This window comes from Papio anubis, chromosome 3, assembly GCF_008728515.1.
Source record: "Papio anubis isolate 15944 chromosome 3, Panubis1.0, whole genome shotgun sequence".
NCBI classification, from domain to species: Eukaryota; Metazoa; Chordata; class Mammalia; order Primates; family Cercopithecidae; genus Papio; species Papio anubis.
The window spans coordinates 168,030,325-168,053,829 of record NC_044978.1 but is presented as its reverse complement, the minus strand read 5'-3'; the positions used below and the strand labels follow the sequence as shown (position 1 = coordinate 168,053,829).

The following is a 23,505-nucleotide window of genomic DNA, read 5'->3' as shown; positions in this document are numbered from 1 at the left end:
TGAGTCCTCAGGTTGAATTCATAGAGTTACAGAATATCAAATGAGGGTGAAGTTAGCTCTGTTCTGTATAGGAGAATCACGTCATGTTTAGTGTTGTGTTCGGTTTTGGAGACTAACATATTGGAGAATTGAAACCCAATATATTAATGAAAGTTTTAGGAAGTGGAGAAGTATTTCGCTCAGGACAAAGAAGGATGAGAGGATAGGTGAGTTGGAAAAATTACATTGATATGGGTTATCTTTGGTTTTAAGCCAAATTTTAAAAACAATGGCTTGGGCCTGGGAATAGTTAAATCAGCCATTTGGGTGATGATCTTTTCTGTCATAGTTGCTGAGACTGGGTAATTTTTAAAGAACATAAACTTATTTCTCACAATTCTAGTCACTGGAAGTCCAATATCAAGGTACCAGCAGTTTTGGTGTCTGTGGAAGTCCTGGCCTTTGCTTCCAGTATGGTGCCTTGTTGCCATGTCCTCTGGAGGGGATGAATGCTGTGTCCTCACATGGTGAAGGGGCAGAAGGAAAGAAGGTCCTAAGCCAGTTCCCTCCAGTCCTTTTATTAAGGTTGGTGCAAAAGTAAATGTGGCCTTTGACATTGAAAGTACTGGCAAAAACCACAATTACTTTTGCACCAACCTAATATAATTCACTAAACCATTCATGAAGGCGAAGCCCTCATGACTTAATCACTTCCCCAAAGACCCCCTCTTAGTGCCACCACAATGAGGTTAAAGTTTCAACACACAAATTTGGGAGGATATTCAGGTCATAGCAGTACAGCATAAGCGATAGTGATGATCAGGATGTTCAAATGTGAACAGTGATCTTTAGCTCAAGATCAAGTGGCAGTTGATGCCCACAATCAGATCTGTTCATTCAGATAATCTTTCAATGAATAATGATTGAGCTCATACACTGTAAGAAATGGCTACTAGGCAATATGTGGTGGAATGAGAATGCTATACTATCTGAACCTATGGGTTTTAGTTTTTAGAAAGGCTTTAATTTAACTACAAATTTGGTCTTTAAATATATTTGGTAAGTGCTAATCTATAAAGTGCTTAGAGGATATGCCAGAGGGAATATGATCTTTCCTGATGGTGGGCTGGGTTGGTCATGAATGACTTCACAGAAGTGATATTATTCTGAGATGTAGATATCAAGAGAGCACCAAAGAGAACTGTTAAAAGAAAAGTTTTAGGTGAATTAAATTTAAAATAGTTTAAGCAAAGAACAACTTGCGAATCGGGCAGCCTCCTGAGCCAGAGCAGGCTCAGACACTTCAGCTCGGCCACGTGGTGGAAGATTTATGGATGGAAAAAGGAAAGTGACATACAGACAATGAAAGTGAGGTACAGAAACAGCTGGGTTGGTTACAGCTTGGTGTTTGCCTTATTTGAATCAGTTTGAACAGTTGGCCACCTTTGACTGGCCAAAACTTAGTGATTGACACAAGAGTAGACTACAATCTGTATACAACTCCATTTAGGTTATAGTTCACAATGTACAGAGAAACCTTTTGGTCAGACTTAAAATACCTAAGGAGACAGCTTTAGGCTAAATTTGATTTAACAGATTGGACCACGTACAGCGAAGAGCAAGTGTGAATAAAGACATGGGAATAATATTCTGGGGAAGAAACAGCGTGGTGCATTTCAAGGTGTGATAAGACACCCTGTATGAAGAGGACACGGAAAATGAGAGGGAAAGGGCTGTGTGATGAGAAAGGGGAGGACTTGCAGGCTTTGATGCAGACTTTGGATTTTATTCTAAGAACAAGAAGAAGCTCTAAGTGGGGGATTGGTATCATGGGATTCACCTTTTGGCAAGATCACATTGACAGTAGTGTAGAGAATGGTGTGGAAGCTGTCATGGTCATCGGTGGAGAGATGTTTTAAAAAGTCGTTGAGTAGTTTTCCACGCACAATAGCCAGAGTCACCTTTTCAAGGTCCCTAAGGAAGGTGTAAGTACAGAAGACAAAATCAGACAGGTAATTACTTACACTCCCTACAGAACTCCTTTTTCACACTCCCATCTATTCCGTGATCCTGAAATAGATGGACCCCATGGAAACCACAAGAATTCCCTCTTTTTCACCTCTCAGGGTAGAGCCAGGTTGAAGTGACTAGCTCCAAATTCTCAACATTAAACCCTGTCTCAAGTGTTAGGTAGTCCAAGAGTTTTTATTCCTTTCTTATCAGGGTGAAACCACCAGGTTCCTCCTGCATAACCCAGGGTCTCCAAATACAGCTTTGTCCCCTGTGGTGGAGCTCCTCTTCCCTAAGGTGGAGTGAAAGGACAACCCTGTCTGAATGAAACTTACAGATGGGCATATGAAACATTCTCATGAAACATTGCATATACGTAGTGAGACATGATTATCTTCCCAAATTCTATAGGGAAACATTCCACAATTGGCCCAGATTTTCAAAAAATGGAATTTTCAATTTTCCCCTTGGGAATACATTTACATCTTCTGATCTTAAGTAGAATGCTGTTTAGAATTCCTTGTTCTATTTATTCACTTGTTTTGCAACTATTAGCATTCTCTATATATCAGGTGTGGGAGCATGTGTGGTGGAGGCAGTGGTAAAGGAAGCCAACATCATGTCTGTCTGCATGGAGTGTACAGGCACTAAACAAGCACACTTAATATTGAAGATATTTGTTGACTGCACACTATGCAAACACTGCATTAAGGACGTTGCATGTAGAGGTAAACTGAGAAGATATTATTTCTGCACCTAATCGACCTTATATGGACCAGTGGTGGAGAGAGACAAATAGCAGAGCAAATAAAAATACAATTACAAGTTCAGTTAATGCTTAAAGGGAATGTCAGGGGACCATGAGAGAGAATGATGGTGAATTGAAGAAGCTGGTCTGAGAAATCATGCTTAGTTGACAGTTTAATAATAATGATTAGCCAGGTTGAGATTAACTGGGAACATTATTCTTGCAGAGGTAATAACATTCATGTAAAGGCTTACCTAGGGCCTTGTAGCATGTGGATATTTAAAGATGAGGAAGGTGACACATGTAAACAGATGTGTCCCTCAGTAGGGCTACTGAGGAAGAGCAGGGCCAGCCCAAGAAAAACCTGTAAGGCCAGACTCAATATTTTGTATTTTATGAAAAATGGAAAGCCACTGAAATGTTTTAAATAGGGGAGTGTATAAACTCTGTTACATGTTACATAATCACTCCGGATGTGGGTGGGGAGCAGACTGATGGGGAGTACTGAGAATACCATTGTATAAGGAGGAAATTCTAGAGAAATCAGGGCTACTTGAGTCACATAGTGGCAGTGGAGATGAAGAGATGTGGAAGGTTTGCTATGGGTTTGGATACAGAATTATGAGATGAAAAAAAATAAAAATAAAAATAAATAAATAAAAAAGAATTGTGAGATGAGTAACTATTTCTTAGCAGAACTGACACTGTATTCTTCTAAGACATTCCGTAAAATATCTAGTGTAAAGGGCTTCCTGCTGGAGAACACAGGATACTTGGAATTTCATGTACATAAAACATTCAAGAATTTTCTCAGACTATACTTACATCAATAATTTTAAAACTTTGGATTTATATAATTTGTATCATTTTAGTTGACTGTGAAAACTGTAACCTGACAGTCACAAACATGTTTTTTCCATATTTTATCATTCATGGAATTTATATATATTGAGTACCTACTAAGTGTCCGGTGATTAACATACATTATTTTAGCACATATAGACTCTCCCCCATAGTATATAGAATAGATGACATCAAAAGATATCCATATCTTAATCCTGAAAACCTGTGAATAGTTACTTTACATGACGAAAGGTACTTTGCATGTGTGATTCAATTAAAGATCTTAAGGTGAGAGGATTATCCTGGATGAGCCAGTTGGGCTCAGTATATTCACAAGGGTCTTTATAAATGAGAGACCAGAGGGTCAGAGTCAGCAAAAGGAGCGTGATGGTGGAAGTGGAGTTTAGAGGGACATGCTGTAAGGATAGAGGAGGGGACCACGAGCCAAGGAATGCAGGTCCCCACTCCCAACTGGAGAAGACAAGAAAATGAGATCTCCCCTGGAGCCTCCAGAAGGAGCACAGCCCTGACCACACCTTGATATCTATCCTTGTAAGACTCACTTTGCACTTCCTAACTACAGAACTATCAGATAATAAATTTGTGTTATTTTAAGACAGTAAGTTTGCGGTAATTTGTGTGTGTGTGTGTGTGTGTGTTTTAATTTTTTTTGGTTTTTTTTGTTTTTATTTATTTGTTGTATTAGCTTTTATTGAAAAGTTCAGGAGTATATGTATAGCTTTGTTACATAGGTAAACTTGTCAGGGGGGTTTGTTGTCCAGATTATTTTGTCACCTAAGTATTAAACCTAGTACCCACTAGTGATTTTTCCTGATCTTCTCCCTCGTCCCACTTTCCATCCTCTGATAAGCCCCAGTGTATGTTGTTCCCCTCTATGTGTCCACGTGTTCTCATCATTTAGCTCCCACTTATAAGTGAGAACATGTGATATTTGGTTTTTCTGTTTCTGTCTTAGTTTGCTAAGGATAATGGCCTCCAGCTCGATGCATGTCCCTGCAAAGGACATGATCTTATTCTTTCTATGGTTGCATAGTCATAGTATTCCATGGTGTATATGTACCACATTTTCTTTATCCAGTCTATCATTAATGTGCATTTAGGTTGATTCCATGTCTTTGCTACTGTGAATAATGACACAGGAAACATACACATGAATGTGTCTTTATGACAGAATGATTTTATATTCCTTTGTGTATATACACAGTAATGGCATTACTGTATCAAGTGGTGTTTTTGTCTTTAGGTCTTTGAGGTATCACTGCACTATTTTCCACAATGGTTGAACTAATTTACACTCCAACCAACAGTGTATAAGCATTCTTCTCTCTCCACAATCTCATGATCATCTGTTATTTTTTTGCCTTTTTAATAATAGACGTTCTGACTGGTGTGAGATGGTATCTCATTGTGGTTTCGATTTGCATTTCTCTAATGATCAGTGATGTTAAACTTTTTTCATATGATTGTTGGCCATTTGTATGTCTTCCCTCGAAATGTGTCTGTTCATGTCCACTTTTTTATGGGGTTGCTTTTTTGTTGTAAATTTGTTTAAGTTCCTTACAGATGCTGGACGTAAGACTTTTGTAAGATGCATAATTTGCAAAACTTTTCTCCCACTCTGTAGGCTGTCTGTTTACCTTGTTGATAGTTTGTTTTGCTGTGGAGAAATTCTTTAGTATAATTAGATTTCATTTATCAATTTTTGTATTTGTTGCAATAGCTTTTGGTGTCTTCATCATGAAATCTTTGCCCATGTCTGTGTCCTGAATGGTATGTCCTATGTTTTCTTCCAGAGTTTTTATAGTTTTGGGTTTTACATTTAAGTCTTTAATCTATCTTAAGTTAATTTTTGTATATGGTGTAAGGAAGGGGTCCAGTGTGGTAATTTGTTATAATGGCAATAGGAAACAGATCCTTCAGTAGGTTTGGTGCTGAAAGATAGGAATGAGATGGTAAATTGAGGTAGCAGGTTTAAAAGTAAGTGCTTTTTAGGATATTATGTGAAAAAAATCACATAATATCTTGAAATTATGTGAAAAATTATGACATTTTATAGAATGAAGATAAGGATTCAGTGGACAGGAAGAGATAAATCATAAAAGGTAGAGAAGGGAAAACTGATGAAAACACAAAGAAGATGGGAAGAGCAGTGGAAGAAGAGGAACTGGTGATCTAGAGGAAGACTGTTTTTAGTTTCTGAGACCATATAGAAGATACAACAAAATCTTGAAAGGCATTTAATAGGGAAGTTGAAGAGATTTGTTATGGTGATGACATTGACGTTGGCAATGTAGAAAGTAATGTCATCCAGGCTGGAGTACACTGGTGCGATCTTGGCTCACTGCAACCTCTGCCTCCCAGGTTCAAGAGATTCTCCTGCCTCGGCCTCCCAAGTAGCTGGGATTACAGGCACCTGCCACCATACCCGGGCTAATTTTTGTGTTTTTAGTAGACATAGGGTTTCACCATGTTGGCCAGAATGATTTCAAACTCATGTCCTTGTGATCCACTCCCCTCGGCCTCCCAAAGTGCTGGGATTACAGGCGGAAGTCACCGCACCCGGCCTGAAACATTATTTTCAATACCGTAGGGCTTAATGGTTAAAGAAGTAAAAACAGTTGTGATTTCGATTAATCAAATAGAATGATTTTCCGATTTAACCAAACCAGGCCAGACTTGAGTCAAAGCAAGCAATAACAACAATCACAACAAAATAGCTTGTGTGAATTGTAACAAAGGCATTCAGAATAGACTTGCAAAATTATAATAGAGGGGCATTCAGAATAAACTTGCAAAAGTACTTTCTAGAGGAATTAGACACTTACCAATGTCATGGCCAAAATAAAAATACAAAAGAGGGCCTGTCCAGCCACACAAAGGAGTGAATCACCTAGAAAACACATCCAAAACTCTTGTTCCCAGTCTCAGTCCATATTGGTAACCTCAGGTGACTTGAGGCAGTCATTTGTCTCACTAGATTAGGAAGAAAACTTCCTAGGAATAAACACAAATCTGAGTTAAAATTGGAATACTAAAAAAAAAAGTAAAAAAATAAAAAATAAAAATTAAAACCCACTGCTATAGCATAAATATGTTGATTAGTTTTTATTCACTCTATATTTTTCTGTTTGCTTTTTAAGGTTTTAAAAGTATTTATGAGAATTTCAGTGTTGATTTGAGAAATGTATAATCAATTTGAAAATTTGGGGATATTTAATTTGTTAAATCCTCACATTTTTGGGTTATGAGTTAAGTGAGTAATGTGTGAATATTTAGAGAATATTGGCTATCTAATTTTCTAAATTGAACTTAGAAGAGAATAGGATCTAGGTAGTTCTCTTAACACTCCAAAGTCCCTGGTAAACTATAATGAGCCATCCCCAAAGAGTTAAGCCAGAGAGACACCTTCCTTCTGGGAGCTTGTATTCTCCTTTGCATGCCTGAATTTAATAATATATACTATACTGCTTTGCATAGCTGTTCCATTCAGTATATCTACCCATTAATTTATCAACTGCCTTTTATGCATTTGTCTATTCATACAACTCATTCATATGTTCATTAAACATTCATCAAGTGCATACTTTTGGTGAAGAACAATGGTGGCACTGGGTATAGAAAATCAAATAAGACAGAGGCCCAGCTGTCAAGGAGCATTCAGACCAAAGGAACCTGGAGATAATGTTATCACAGAAAATGAAGGAAGTTCTGTAACAGAGCTAACTAGAGGGTATGGGAGCAAAGGGAGAGGAATCTTAACCAGCCAAGAGGAACAGCAAAGGTCTTCAGGAGGAAAGTGTCCTTGGATTGAATCTGTCCTTAAGAAAAACATTCCTGGGAGAGGCAAAAGAATAGCCAAAGACTCTGAGACAGCAAGAGCATGGGTCATTCATGAAACAATAAATAGATTAGTTTGTTGGAGCTAGGGTTTTATTTATTCCAAGTCATCAGCATCAATTGTTGCAACATCCTCTGGTAGGCTTGAAGGATACAGTGGTGCATAAGAAAGATGTTGACCTAGTCTTTTTGGAGTGCGTATATTATTATGGAATGACAAAATAACTAGAAAATTAGGCAGAAATAAAATTACAAAAGGCCTTATGTATGAAGCCAAATTATCTACATTTTATCCTGCACAAGTAAGGGAATTACAATCTCAATTAAGCTTCATTTAAGAAAGATCAACTTGGTTGCAGTGTAGAGAATGGATTGGAGAGGTGGAGGTATTTGAGAGTTGACATAAAAAGACTACTTAGGAGTCTATTCTGGGAATTAAGGCAAGATGGAATTCTGAACTAAGGCAGGAGGATGTTGCAGATGGGATTTATTTAGAGCTATTAAGGAGGTAGAATCTATAGTACTCTGGGACTAGCAGCTAGCCATGGGGGAATGAGAGACAAAGGAGTTAATGGTGACTCCTGGTATTCTGACTTGGGTTGCTGTGTGAATGTGTTGCAACTTATTAAGACTGGGAATGCCAGATGCACAGGTGTTTGAATAAATCCATAAGCTTATACATTTATGTATTCTGTTCTCACGAAGTTATGAGCTCCCTGCAGACAGGAAGCATTTCTTAAACCTTCCTTATAACTTTACACCTTCCCACTCTCTAAGCAGTCATCCCCATCTATATTAGAAACTCAATAAGTAACCATTGAATCGTTTGAGGATTAGATTTGTCTTCTCCTATAGAGATTACTGAAGAGGAATTTCAGCATTTCCTCATACATTATGTGTGAAACGGGGTGACAATTTTTCCCAATTGGAAGCTTTCCCGTTATTACTGAGAAAAGACGATCTAGCATATTAGCTGGAAGGAGATAAGGTTCTCTATCTCTGAATTAGATATCATAGAAAAACATAAAAAATCTTTGATGTCTCTAAAGAAATACTGATTTATTCTTTTCTGAAACACGTCTCAAATACAAAAGGTTCCTGATAACTTAAATAAAAATGTAACACTATTCTAAATCACAAAGCATAATCTATCCCTATATTTTGGAGATCTATGGACTAAAGAGAATTTCTCACAGCCTCACAGCCTTCCCTCTCAGAAAACTAAGTCTTCATGGAAGAAGCAAAGGTGTGCTAGTGTCAGGGCCATGCAATATCCACATAATTCACAGGGGGTGCTACTGGAAGGGTTGTGCAGGGAAGGGGCAAGGGAATATTGCAGCAGCTTCCCAGTGGAAAGTCAATGTGAGTGATGAATGTTTCACTAATTCCCAGTGTCCTTACTAGATTGCTGATGCTGATTCTCCCCACCTCCTCGACACACACCTCCACTTTAGTTGAATCTCTTCATATCCCTCCTGTCTCTTTTCTCTGTTTAGGCCAGTGAAGGATGTTCACACTCACATCAAGAAGAGCCTGAGGATAAAGGGGAGCACAACATGTCTTTTGCAAATCGGTATATCAATCAACTAGTATTTATCGACTATTAAATTTGAGTGGAGCTACACGTTTGCAAAGACAAAGGAAACAGGTATGATATAAAGGGGTTGCCTTCAAGTCACTTACATTTTACGTGCTGAGCCCTAACCAATGAAAAGATAACTAGTAAACATATCTTTGGAAAGGTTCTTATGAAACTATGAATTGGTAATCTTCTCTTCCATAGAACTTAGTTGCCTATCACAATGAAGATTATTATTTTTATTTCTTTTTTTTATTTTTGTAAGTACTGGAGAGGGACAAGTCTAAACATAATATCATTTCTAAATTATACTGAAGACATTGAATAATGAAATAGAGTTTCTTATAGCCTTCATGTAACACGACATGATAATGGTGTAGCCTATTTGATATCACAAGGGAATTAAGTTTGCTCTTTTTAATCATCTGGAGACGAGTAATTTGGCATATGTTGCAATTACAAGGATGCCTTTCTCTGAGACTATTTTTAGAGATAGCCACAGCTTAAGACAGAAGAGCATTGTTCGATTTGAGAGCTGTAAGGAAAGAGACGACATCAAAGGCTCCTGAATGTAGTCGGACACTTCCTCTTCTCTGTACAGAAAGTTGATTGGGTCTGCAAAAGTGCACCAAGGGCATTACTACACACAAGTTCAGCCTTTCCTCATTGCAGGTTTATGGGGCTTGTAATGTCAAGATTCATGAATTTCAGGGACTGTTCTTGTCCTTGGATCAGATTTGGAAGCAGCTTTTGATCAGTGAAGTGAAACAATTAATTATAATAAATAATGCTACTAGAAGTCCTCACACAGTCAGTCAAAGGAGGAGGGGAGCCAAAGAAATAAAGCTTGTCTCTGGCAGAACCTCATCATCTGGGCTGCCTGGACCCTATCCTGTTTGGCTACAGCAACCACAGCTCACGAAGCCTCTGGTGAAAGGCACAGTTGCGCCATATTCTCAGCCAGTAGGTGGTGTTGGGTTTCGGAAGAGGGGAGGGGGTGATAAAAGAAGCTCTAAAGGATCAGAGAGGAATGCAAAATTGTTTTCCATTCATCTGTACTTGATTGCTTTGTGCCCTGAAGCACATGATTTAATTATTTTCATCATTGCCTCAGCTTCCTCAGCTACCAGTCTCGTTGATGGCAATAAAATTATTCAGCCTTTACAAAAAATGCAGCCATAATAATTCTTGACTCAATGAATACTTAAGGCTATAAAATCAGCTCCTTGAATGACCACATCCAATTGAAAACATCAACCCAGGGCTTTCTCAACAATTAAAGTAAAATATAAACTTACGTGAGATAGAAGTGTCCTGCTTGTATATTCATAATAGCTACCTGTTATTCATTGCCTTCAACTTATATTCACTATCTCTAGTCCACACAAGAACCCTCTGTGAAGGTATTTTTTCCCGTAAGGGAGCTCAAAAAAGCCCTGAGTCAGTGTTTTGAGTTGATGCTGTAAGGTGTGTGGGAAGGAGCAGGAGTGGAGCTGGAGAATGGCCAGAAATGAATGCTTGAAGTACAGACAAAAGCAAATCAAAAGATAAATCTGCAGCAGAAAATGCTGCAAATGGAGAGAAATAGAAAGTTTCAAGCCCAGTCCGAAAATCCTGTCGGAAACCCGGGGGAGATGTCAGAAATGAGCTACATGGCCCAGGAGTTTCTCTAAAAGTGTAATTTTCTTGAAAGGCCCCAGCAAGAGGTAGTGGCTGTGTTTGGCACTCTCACAGGCTTCCATTGCAGGGTGTATGTGCTTTTTAAATCTGTGTGTGCACACAAGCATGTGTGTGCCTATGGTATGTATTTTAATTTAACCTCCTTTATTTTTGTAATTTCTTTATTAAAAGTGCTTATGGAATCCAAATCTTGGCTCATTGTAAACTTAGATGAGTTAATCCTAAAGTTTGCTTTTGTCATCTGAAATCAGGGACAATAAAAATGCTATTTCACAAAGTTGTATGGCATAAATGGATGTGTAGCACTTAGCATAATGAGTGTTTAAAATAAGTATACAATGATTGTCAATAATTATTTATTTTCTAATTTATTTACCTCTCCTCTTTCTTTCTTATACACTTGCTCACTTATTCACTTCCTCAGACTCACCATGCTGCAAGGTTTCAGGTGATGTGTTATTTAGTGCTGCGTACGTCCCATCAGGTAGAAAGGATTGTGTTGGAGTGACAAAGCTAGGAGCGTATGTGTGTTTGTATGTGTGTGCCAGCGTGCTGGGGGGTGGTGGGGGCGTCATCTTGAGGATATGCTTGGTTAACATGTGGTATTTATTCAATGACATTTTCCTACTCATATAAGGTGGGCATATAGTGCTAGGGTGGTAATCAGCAGATACCTGGAAAGTATTACTGTCCTTGCCCTGTGGCTGGTTGGTTTTGTTCAAAGTCATGGATGAAGTGGCTTTTCCATTAAACATCTGGGCAGAGAGGCATGGTTGATCACTTATTTTGAATCAACTGGTGGCTGAGAGATTTTAAGTTCTTTTATAACTTTCATGTTATTAGTACTTCCCAAGTGCATATTTGTTTTTATAAAAAATATATTTACTGTCACCCACTAGGAAAACTGTGAACTACAGTCACTCCTATGATTCTACTGTCTCTCAGAGTTTACAAAGGGTCTTACTGGGCTGTCCGTAAATACCTCAGGGTAATGTGCTGCTCATGGGGATTGTGATGAAGAGGACGGGTGGGTTTTAGTGTTGGGCAGTGTGGTTCTCAAGCTTAATTTCACCACTTATCAGTTATGTGACCTTGGGCAAACGACTTTATCTTACTGATCCTGAGTTTCCTTATTGTCTGTAATTAATTCCTATCTCCCAGAGGTGCTGTGAAGATTAAATGGGGTGAAGCATATTAAACATCTATCACAGTGTCTGGACCAGACTAAGTATGCCATTAATGTGAACCCAGTTGCTACTGCCCAAAAATACTAAGGACAAATCCAAGCCTTGGTTAGGGTGTTAGATAAAATGATCTTTAGGAAACTGTCCAAGCCTAAGATGCTATGACACTGAGGTTACAAACCAGGCAGGTATACTGAGAAGTGATGCCTTACAGTGCGGGTATGCTACCTCTCCCTGCCTGCTCTTGTAAATTACTGCATGGTTGGGTGCACACATCATCCGACCTCTTAGGGCTTGACATTTTCCAAGTATTAATGGGATGGTCCCATTTATATGATAACGATGGGAAATGATTGCTGATATTTAAAATAAAGGGTACTATATGTTCCTAAGCAATTAATCAGTGTGTTTTTGCCACATGAGAATGAATTTAAGCTATAGAGGGAAAATAGAATTTAGAGTTTAGAGTCCAAGACAGCTGAATTCAAGTTCTAATTCCTCCACTTAGGTAAGTAAGTGGAGGTTAACCCTTTGACTTCTGCTTCCATTGTTGATGAAATGAGAATGATGCTCACTACCCATTGGATCGTATGAGGATTAAATGAAATGAAGCACATAAAGTACCCACACATCAAGCACATAAAGTACCCACGCATCATTTCTACCAGTGAAAACAATTATGATGTTCAAAGAGTGGATTAACAAAATAATGACGGGCAATAAAAATATCCAAATTAGATGCTAGAATTTCAAATTTTAAAAAGTTTCCTAATATTACAAAGAATGAGAAGTATTTAACATATCAGAGTTTCGATCTCTTTCCTTTCTTTCCATTACAATAGGTCTTTATAGACTTTTACTAGAAAGGACCAAATAGTAAATATCTTAGGTTTTAACTGGTCCTATTCTTTCTGTCGCAACTATGAAATTCTGCTGTTGTGTGATGACAGTAATAGACAATAGGTAATAAGTGAGAGTGGCTGAGCTGTGATAAAACCACTCACAAAAGCAGGTATCAAGCTGGATTTGGCTTGTAGGAGCATAGATTGCCAACCCTTGCTTTAGAATACTGATTTAATCCAACAATATTCATTAAGCATCTATAATGTTTAAAATATTGCCTTTGAATGTTCAAGAGGCAAAGATGCATCAATGTCTAGTATAGAGAAATAAACATTTAAAACCAAAACAAAACATTTCTAATACTAGAAATTGATTGACCAGAGTAGGCTAAAAAAAAAAAAAAAAAAAAAAAAAAAAATATGTTGATAAGGTAATGGCTAAAAGCCCATCCTGTATCCTGGGTTAAATCTTGCTTTTTTACCAATTTATCATTATATGACTTTGAACAAGTTACTCAAGTTTTCTAAACATCAATTTGCTCTAAATCTATTAAATGGAGATAATAGCTTCTAACTCACAGAGTTTTGAGAATTGAACAACATAATACACACAAAGTACATAATAAGCAGTGAATACTGTTAGTTATCATCCTTCAGAAGATTGAAGGAACACAGTCACTGCTACTGTGCAATCCCTACTCAAGCCACAGTGGACTAAACCATTGTCTATGTTGCTCCCTCTTCCTGGTTTAACTTTCAAGATCCTAATCATCTTCAATGATGGTGAGAAGATATCTTTTCCTCTGGGAAGATTTCCCCACAATAACAAATATGGAGTCAGTACCTGCATTTATAACTCAATTTTTAGGCCTCTTGATCAGGAGCCTCCCTTCACAGTATTAGTCCCTGCCTCCTATCACTCTCTTAGCAAATTTTGTTTGCAGTTATAGCATAGCACATGGTTCTAAGCAGATTAATACTATGTTAAGCCATGATGATATAAGAGGTGTTGCACACCAAGAGTTCCCATTTTGTCATTATAATCACCTGCCTATCAACTTCTTTACGTTCTCTGTTGCTGCTGCCCTGTTAGGGATAGTCAAATACATTGTATATATTTTAAATATTTTCTGTCCATATCTTTATCAATTTAGGACTGAAAGGGTTTACACCCTGCATAAAATTCTGCAAGGGGCCTGTTCCTTGTTCCACTCAGTCATTCAGTCCTGCTGCCCAAAATAAACACTGCCTTGTTTTCTCAGGCTCACTGGTAGTGGGAAAAGAAGGACACTGCTTTATTGTTATTAGGTTGAAGCATAAAAATGGCTATGTTTTTATAGGTCAGATGGTTGAGTATTAGTAATTTCACATGGATCAACCAAGTGATATTGTTATCATTATTATTGTGGTAGTGATTTGTGCTTTTTGATTAGAGTTTGAGCTGAAAATGAATTTCCAAAAGAGGGCAGAAATATTGATGTCATGATTCTTATTTGTGTATGCAATTAAATATCTATCTCTTTCAGTCCTAGCTGCAACAACTTAATCACTGTTTAATCATTTCACCATCAACAAAAAAAATATATATATATGCTTTATATATTGCCATTAGTTTATTAATTCAGTAGGTGCTTTATAATATTTCCAATACACATTCATGCATTTTTTTCCAAACTAAATAAAGAAGAATTGTATGTCCTTGGAAACACACATTAGGTTAAAAAATATAATAGACAGGGACAGGGGTAAAGTCTGGGGAAGCGTGTAGAATAAATTTATTAACTTATTCTAGAAGAATAAAGGTAGATTTAATGGATTGATTACCTAAATAGCTATGAATTTTTATGCATCCCAGTATTCACATCTTTGTAAAGTGACCTTATAACTCTACTCATCAGGAGATGAAATCCATTGGTTAATCCCTTGACTTGAGACTGGCTTTGAAATTTATTTTGATCAATAGAAGACAGCAGAAGTGGTATTGTGTTAGGTGTGGTTGTAGGTTTCTGTATCCTTTCCCACACCCAATTGCTTTCATAGATGCGTGTTCTGTTTCCTTTTGAACAGCCCAGCCGGACCTGCTGGAGAATGAGAAACCATGTGGAGTAGAACTGAGCCATCCCAGAACAGCAGCACCCAGCTGACCTGGCAGACAACTGCAGATTCATGAGTAAGTCCAGTCAAGAAACACCCAGTGGAGCCCCACCTAAACCACAGACCCACAAAATCCTGAACCCAACAGGCCCCTACATGTTGGGATCGTTTGTTACACAGAAAAAGATCATTGATACGCAGACTTCAGAGAGAAAGAGTCCAACTAGTTCTTAAAATTAAATGAGAGATTGCCAGAAAGACAAGAGGATACAGGGAATTCAAGGCAGGGCAGACATTGTACTAACAGGCTCAGATTTATGAAAGGGCATCTATTGTTCTAAAAAGTGAGAAATGCAGCCGGGCGTGGTGGCTCATGCCTGTAATCCCAGCACTTTGGGAAGCCAAGGTAGACGAATCACAAGGTCAGGAGTTCGAGACCAGTCTGGCCAACATGGTGAAACCTCGTCTCTGCTAAAAATACAGAATTTAGCTGGACGTGGTGGCACATGCCTGTAATCCCAGCTACTCTGGAGGCTGAGGCTGGAGAATTGCTTGAACCCAGGAGGTGGAGGTTGCAGTGAACTGAGATCATGCCACTGTACTCCAGCTTGGGCAGCAGAGTGAGACTCCATCTCAAAAAAAAAAAAAAAAAAAAAAGAGAAATGCAGTAAATCATGATCATACTGATTTTAGGATATAGAATATGGAATGTACTTGAATGTGTCCATGTACGTGTGTATGCATGCGTGGTTATGATACATGGTTATGTGTGTTGGGGAAACTGGTAGGGTACAATGAAAAATGAATCTGGAAGAGCAGGTTGGAACAAGGCTGAAGCTTATGAAGCTACCAGACCAAGTTCATGAAATGGGTTCTTGTTGCAGTTGATTTTGGGGACTTAGCAAAAATTCGTTGCCAAGCCCAGTGTTAGGGAGGGTATTTCCTGGGTTTTCTTTTAGAATTTTTATAGTTTGAGGACTTACATTGAAATTTTAATTCATCTTGAGTTAGTTTTTGTGTATGGTTAAAGGTGAGGGTCCAGTTTCATTCTTCTTCTGCATATGGCTAGACAGTTACCCCAGCAGCATTTATTTAATAGGGAGTCCTTTCCCCATTGCTTAAATCTTAACTGAATTAACACAGGAACAGAAAACCAAATACCATATGTTCTCACTTATAGGTAGGAGCTAAACATGGAATACACATAGACATAAACACGGGAACAATAAACGCTGCAAACTACTAGAGCGGGTAGGGATGGAAGGAGGGAGATGTGGGTTGAAAAACTACCTACTGAGTACTATGTGCAAGACTGTGGTGTAGCATGCCCATGTAAGACACCTGCACATGTACCCCCTGCATCTAAAATAAAAGATGAAATTTAAAATATAAAAATAAATAACTCAATAGAAGAAATGGGTTCTAGCTTGAGCATTTTCTCTACTTATCTGTAAACTCTCCAATTTGGGATAGGGAAAAGGATTGGCGGATGAAGAGAGTGAGCTACCAGTCATTGAGGGACTACTGCACGCCGAGGACTCTGTTGAGTGTTTTCTACAACCAGTATTTGCTATAGTCCTTGAATCGCTTTGGGGGATATTGTGCTAACTTGTGCAAAAGGAAACAGAGGTGGAGAGACTGTATGTTCAGGTTTGTCAGGACAGTCTTGACTTACACTTATTGTCTGGGCAGAAAAGAATGCCCTCTTCAGAGCTAAAAGGCATCTGTCTTTGCATGGCAAATGCTAAAATTGTCCTCCTTATAGGTTATATAAATTGCCTGATTTAGCACAACTGATAAGTGACATAATTGAGGGTTTTGTTTTTGTTTTTGTTTTTTCTTCCTTGGCGGGGGTGGATAGAATCTCACTCTTTCGCTCAGGCTATAGTGCAGTGGTACAGTCTTGGCTCACTGCAACCTCCACCTCCGGGGCTCAAGCGATTCTCCTGCCTCAACCGCCCTAGTAACTGGGATTACAGGCATGCGCCACCACGTCCGGCTAATTTTTGTATTTTTAGTAGAGACAGTGTTTCACCATGTTGGCCAGGCTGGTCTCAAACTCTTGACTTCAAGTGATCCACCTGCCTCAGCCTCCCAAATTGCTGGGATTATAGGCGTGAGTCAAGGCATACTTGAGTTTTGAACTCCCACGTTACACTAATATCTATATGACTATGCCTCTCACACTGTCTGGTACATACAGTTGTATTAAATAATTGTTTAGTATTTTGTTTGTTTAATGATTTGAGGAATGAACTTTTTGTCCTATGGGATACGTCTCAGGCATGATCATTTGATTTGGGGGAAAACTTGCCCTAATTGATAGAAAATCAAATGGCCGTAATAACACATCTTTGATACCAATTTAGATTCACCTTTACTGACAAATAAGAAGAACCTTTTCAAAAAGATAGTATATAGATCATGAAAAATGTATACAGATATGTGTGTGGCACAGAAAGGGCAGAAAGGTCAATCATTTTCACTCAGCTCCTGACCACAGGTTGACTTAAGTCAGTAGATTGGCTTTGGCTTTGCGCTTGAAAAGGAATCATACCTGTCTCTGCCTGCCAACTACCATGATTACTGAGTATATTTCCTGTCTCTAAGCCAATCAAAGCACAATTCTAACTCTAAAAATTCAGAGAGGTGACGTGGTTCCTGATGCAAGTATTGAAAATAGATCCCATTCCTCACATGGTCCCCCAGGGTACCTACCTCTCAGCAAACTTGATATTAATTGCTTTGTTTTTGGGTGGGTCAAGTGTACTGTCACTTCTCTCTGATTATATTTTTCCTGGAGCTTTTTAGTATCCAAACTTGTCTTGCTCTATCACACACAATTGATGTCCTACATGATCAGCAAATTAACACACAGCCCAAACAATTTCCTGTGGTTATTAGGCAGTCTGATCAGAACTGCCCTAAACTTCACCACAAACGAGGAAGTCTAACCTGAAAACTATTAAAAGAAATAGATGAAGCAAGACATTCAACTCTACAGGGTGGACGAGAATGCTCTCTTTTAGTGAAGACTTGCTGGGCATGGCATAGGTGTGTTTACACAAAGGATTATCATTCTGGGAGATGTGACCCTACGCCACACCATTTAGAAGGACGACTGGATTGGGGTTTACAAACATTCACTGAGTACCTGCTGTGCTGTCCCTGTGCAGATACAACAGTCAGACATAACTCTTGCTCGTGTGCCAGTGAAACCACCAGCAAGATAAACCAAACTGAGTCTAAATCCTACATCCTAAAATTATTACTTGTGATTTAATGACTGATTTTCAAATTTCCAAATAACAAATTTCTGTTTTCTGTTTTTATGATTATAAAAGGTAGGCAGTTACAAATTAGAACATTTTGTAAAATTCGTAAAAGAATGGAGAAAAAAATCACTGTACAGACTTGGCAGCTGTTAAATGATTAGTTATTTTCTTCAAATCTTTTTCTCTTTGTTTATACATATATGTATAATTATATCATACTTGGGTTTATGTTAGATCTACATAATTTATACCTTTTTTTTTTTTTACCATATAACGTTAACAAAATATGTACTTTCCTAACCACTTAATGTGCTATAGAAATATTTTACTGGCTTCATGTGTTTCAAAGTTATGGATATGCCATCATTTTCTTAATCCTTCTCTTATTTATGAATATTTAGATTAATTATAATCTCTCCACATTATTACTAACTTTGTTAGGAGCATCTTTTTTTTTTTTTTTTTTTTTTTGAGACTGAGTCTGGCTCTGTTGCCCAGGCTGGAGTGCGGTGGCCGGATCTCAGCTCACTGCAAGCTCCGCCTCCTGGGTTCACGCCATTCTCCTGCCTCAGCCTCCCGAGTAGCTGGGACCACAGGCGCCCGCCACTTCGCCCGGCTAGTTTTTTGTATTTTTTAGTAGAGATGGGGTTTCACCATGTTAGCCAGGATGGTCTCGATCTCCTGACCTCGTGATCCGCCCGTCTCGGCCTCCCAAAGTGCTGGGATTACAGGCTTGAGCCACCGCGCCCGGCCAGGAGCATCTTTATACATTTGTATTTTTCTCTGTCTTAGATTGTTTCTTTAGTCTAGGTTGGAGAATTGCCATTCCTAGATTCAAAGGTATGATATTAAATAATTATTTTTGTATTTACTTAGTGATACTTGTTAATAATTTTAAAAACTCAATAATCTTAATGAGTTTATGAGTAAATGGTACTAGTTGTAAATTAAAAGTACCCTGGTTTTCTCCTGCACAGAGGCAATAATCTGCAGAAATTTCTGTTTTTCCTTTTTATGGTATTTATCACCCTATCACTTAACATGTTTAATTGCTATATCCTAACTTTTAAAATTAGGTAATATTATTATATTTCTGCCATGGATGACAAATATTCAGACCTTATACAACTTTTCTCTTTCTCTTCATCATTTCCCCAAGCATTTCTCGTCTCTCATTACTTAATATAACTTAAAAGTACTGGTTACACCAATATTCAGTGTTTATTACATTATGCAAGTAAACTGTGAACTATACATAAACACCATAAAATTTATTATGTAAATGTTATTTACAGGTGGGCCAAAGTGTATATGTTGAAGCTCATTTCTTACAAAACTTTTCACTTTTCTCAGAATTTGTAATTGCCTTTATTTTTAACTGATGTGTATCATATCTACCTGTGACTAATTCATCTCCAAATTCTCTAGCAAATCTATAAAGCAAGCATATAATTAAACATATAAGATAATCTATAACTTTTAAAAAAAATCAATATCCTTCCTGGAGTCTTCTGATCACCTATTTTAAATAGAACAGATTGTTTCTTCGCAACCTCAGTCCCTGAAACCACTAATCCATAATTATGTGGATTTAAGTATGCTATATAAATGTAATCAGAGAGTATATCACCTTTGGAGATTACCTTTTTTCACTTAGCATAATTCCATTGAGATCCATCTACGTTGCATGAAACAATGGTTAGTTGCTTGTTATTGCTGAGTAGTATACATGGTATTGATATATACCATAATCGTTTAACCATTTTATCCACTGAAGAACATCTGGTTGTCTCCAGTTTTTGGCTCTCTGAGCACTTATGTTCCAGAAAAGTTGTCCCAATTTTAATTTCCAAAAGCAGTATAACAGGAAAATATGTCCACTCCCTCACTTGAGAGCAGAAGGGTTTTGCAACTTAACAATGTGTGTGTCCTCAGAACTTAGCATTGTCTGACCATGTCATAAATAGAATACATTTGATTTCTGAATGACTGAGATGTTCTAAGGCAGAGGCGTAAGTAACTACTGTAGAACCTCAGAGATCGCAGTGTTTGAGGATTCAATGGAAGAGACTTGTGTTGTCTTTTGAAGAGTGGATATGATGTGATCAGGCAGCAGGCTATGAGGGACATGGTCGCATTGTTAAAAAAGGGACATTGTCCTTTAGTTAAAGGGACTGATCAAATAAAGTATGTTAAAAATGATTGAGTAGATCAAGTTGGATAAAGAGTAAAATTTGCATAGATGAGGCAAGAAAAACAGTATGAAAAGATAAATTTGAGAGCAGATTGTGGATGGCCTGGAAAGTGCAGTTGAAAACTGATGTTTTTCTGATAAACTTTTGAAAGCCATGCCAGGTTTGTGTTTAGAGAAGGACTGATGAAGGGTGCATTGTAATAAGTCATTTGGTGGTCTTTGTTGCAATACCACAGTTGCTTATATCCAGATAATATGTACATCTTTGCCTGTGGTCAACAAAATCTCAAGTGCAATATCATTTTCAGATAAGCAATCATCAATCACATCAGAAGTCAGAGTCTATGAAGAGCTTCTGTTACCAACTAGAGGAGGGGGTAGCAAAGTGAGAAGGAGCTCTGAAGACAGTCACCGGAATCCTTATCAGTCAGAGAAGGATGAGGACTGGGATATTTCAGGTCCCTCAATCTAGAGCCATTTTTTGCCTTGCTTTCTGTCCTGACTATCAAAGCCTCCTAATGACAGTAAAATATTGCCAATAGTGCCAGCCCTCACAACTTCTGCACCTTCCATGTATTTTACAGGCAATGTATCATTTACCCCTTACTACAAGCTTGCATGGATGTTATTTTTACTCTCATTCTAGATATTCAGTGCCTTGGGCCTAAGGACACATCCTGAGAGGGCACAAATAGGGTAAGAAAATGCTACTTGTCACAAAAAAAGCAGAGGCCACAGAGAGAAAGAGAGAGAGAGAGAGATTGGAGGATCTTCAAGAGCCAAATCAGAGAAATTCTGCTACTATCACTAACTAAAAAGTGCTGCAAAAGGGCAATAACGAGGCCACACATAGAAGGAAATAAAGTTTGAAGAGCAGGAAGGAAACTGGAGTGAAATAGGAGGGGGTGACCCAAAGGGAGTCCTGGAGAGGGGCCTCTGCAAACACTGCAGTGATGATGGTTACTTGCCTTTTGATCCCTGGAATATGAGTAGATTCACTCAACATAAAGGAATGGAATAGCTTCAGACAGGGTCTTAAAGTGTCAGAGAGATTTTCCCATGGGAGAAGAGGCCTGAAGACCAGAAGCTGCCCAAGGGCACTGTGGCAGATGGCAACAGGAGGAACAGTTACTAACGCTGAGCTTAATATAGTGACACACGTTTCTTTCTTGCAAGTAATGCAAGTAGCATTACTAATGCGACTAATACAGAGGGTGTCCCTCTGTATCAGTCAGGGTTCTCCAGAGAAACTGAATCAATAGGATGTATATGTATATAGGGAGATTTATTTTAAGGAATAGGCTCATATGATTGTGGGGACTGTCAAGTCTGAAATCTGCAGGCCAGGCTGGGAGTCTGGAGACCCAGGGAACAGTTAAAGTTGCAGTCCAGGTCTAAAGGCAGTCCGGACACAGAATTTCTTCTTTCCTGAGGACCTCAGTCTTTCTTCTTAAGGCCTTCCACTGATTGGATGAGGTCTACCATATAAAGAAAGGTCATTTGCTTCTCTCAACGCACTCTGATTTAAATCCTCGTCCCATCTAAAGAATATATTCAAATTAAGATTTAGATTGGTGTTTGACCAAATGTCTAGACATCATAGCTCAGACATGTGAATACACATGAGATTAACCATCATGGTCTTGAGCTTCTGGGTCATTTCAGGTTCCTGTTCAAAGTGAGAATGAAATCATCCCCACTGCACAGCGGCCAGTTCTCCTCCTGCTGCACACCAGCTCTTGCCATACTGTTGGAACTTTCCTCATGTGGGGCTCAGAAAATGAAGAGGAAAGTTTCTTCCTCCTCAGGGCTGTGCGTAGTGAATCTGAGCAATAAGCTGCAGGCAGTCAGTTCTCTGCATTCTTGACAACAAAGCAGAAAGTAGGTTTCTGGAATAAACTCTCTAAACCTACGTGCTCCCTGGAGGATCACAGCTCTATTCAGGATTGGCAGCACATTCTCCTGCTCAGAACAGATGAGGACTCTTGGAAGGATAAGTTGAAAAGCTAGGTGCAGAGGGCTGACCCTGGCAGGGGCCCAACCAGACCTCATCAGTCACACAAGACTTCCTCATGAGATCACCATGGGACTGAGCCACAGACTTAACCTGGACATGCAGAAACCCAAGAAGATGCTCTACGTGCTTCAAAAATGAACCCCCAAAATCATCAATACATGACTTTTCTGGAAACCGGAAACATTAACTCCCTTCCTGTGCTAGGGAGAAGAGAGTGATTCTATTTTGAATGCTCGGTCGATTTAGAAATCCTGGCAGATCCAGATGTGGTCAGCAAACTGTGGACTAGATATTGTTTGAGGCCTGATTTTATGTGACTAAAGAGCCAAGAGTGGTGTTTACACTGTTAGAGGTATGATGAAGAAGAACGAGGAGTGGGAGAAGGAGAGAAGGAGGAGGAAGAGGAGAAGCAGAGATCATATACGGCCTGCAAACTTAACATACTTATTATTTGGCTCTTTACAAACAAATTTGCCAACTCCAGGACAAAAGAAAGAATATATGATGTAAAATCAGACTCTTGAACAACATTGGTGTTGCTCACCGTCTGTAGAACTCAAGGATGATTATTTTGACTTTGAACCTAGGTGTCGCCACCTGGGGAGCACTGCACACCCACCTTCTCCTCCAAAGAGAATTCTTGCAGGAAAGAAACGTGTGTAACTATATTAAGTTCAGCATTTAAAAAGGACATCAACATAACAGTGAAAATACTTCAAAGATTCTGTGAATATAAACTTTTAAAGTAAGCAAACCTCTGGTAGGTGTGTGGGGTATGGCTACTATTTTGTTGACCTGAGTGCTGGTTACATGGGTATCCCTGCTTATGAAAATTCATCACAATTTATGTTCCGTTAGGAACATTTTTTGAAATGTGAATTACACTATATTAAAACATTTTAAACTACATCGAACTGAGAAACCTTTTGAAACTTCAAGAAAAACAAAAGGTTTTTCTTGAAGTCTAGCAATAAAATAATATCTGAAGGGAAGTTTGTGTTCAACAAAAAAAGGGAACAGGATGAGATGCGCCAATTTGGCTTAATCAAACCACACTATTCTTTACATTGACTTGCATCCCAGTGTTTCTTCCACTTCACCACGATATTTCACTTTTTCTGCACCTGGAGAGGTAAACACCTGTTGGTTGGTGGTGACCAACAGGGCATTTAACTGAAGCTTTGCCTATGTGATGTCCCAGT

General features: G+C 38.5%; 1 long non-coding RNA gene across 2 annotated transcripts; it reads right to left on the bottom strand.

Annotated features, from left to right (window-relative positions):
* Positions 1-225: 225 nt before the first annotated feature.
* Positions 226-23,275, bottom strand: LOC103884256. Of its 2 annotated transcripts, XR_004182834.1 has the most exons (4): positions 19,736-23,275; positions 8,882-8,971; positions 6,427-6,595; positions 226-1,953 (listed from the first exon to the last, which is right to left on the bottom strand). It is a non-coding gene; the product is annotated as an uncharacterized LOC103884256 (long non-coding RNA). The 2 variants fall into 2 exon arrangements; XR_002521968.2 differs by lacking the exon at positions 226-1,953 and having other exon boundaries at positions 5,442-6,595.
* Between the last annotated feature and the right edge of the window lie 230 nt (positions 23,276-23,505).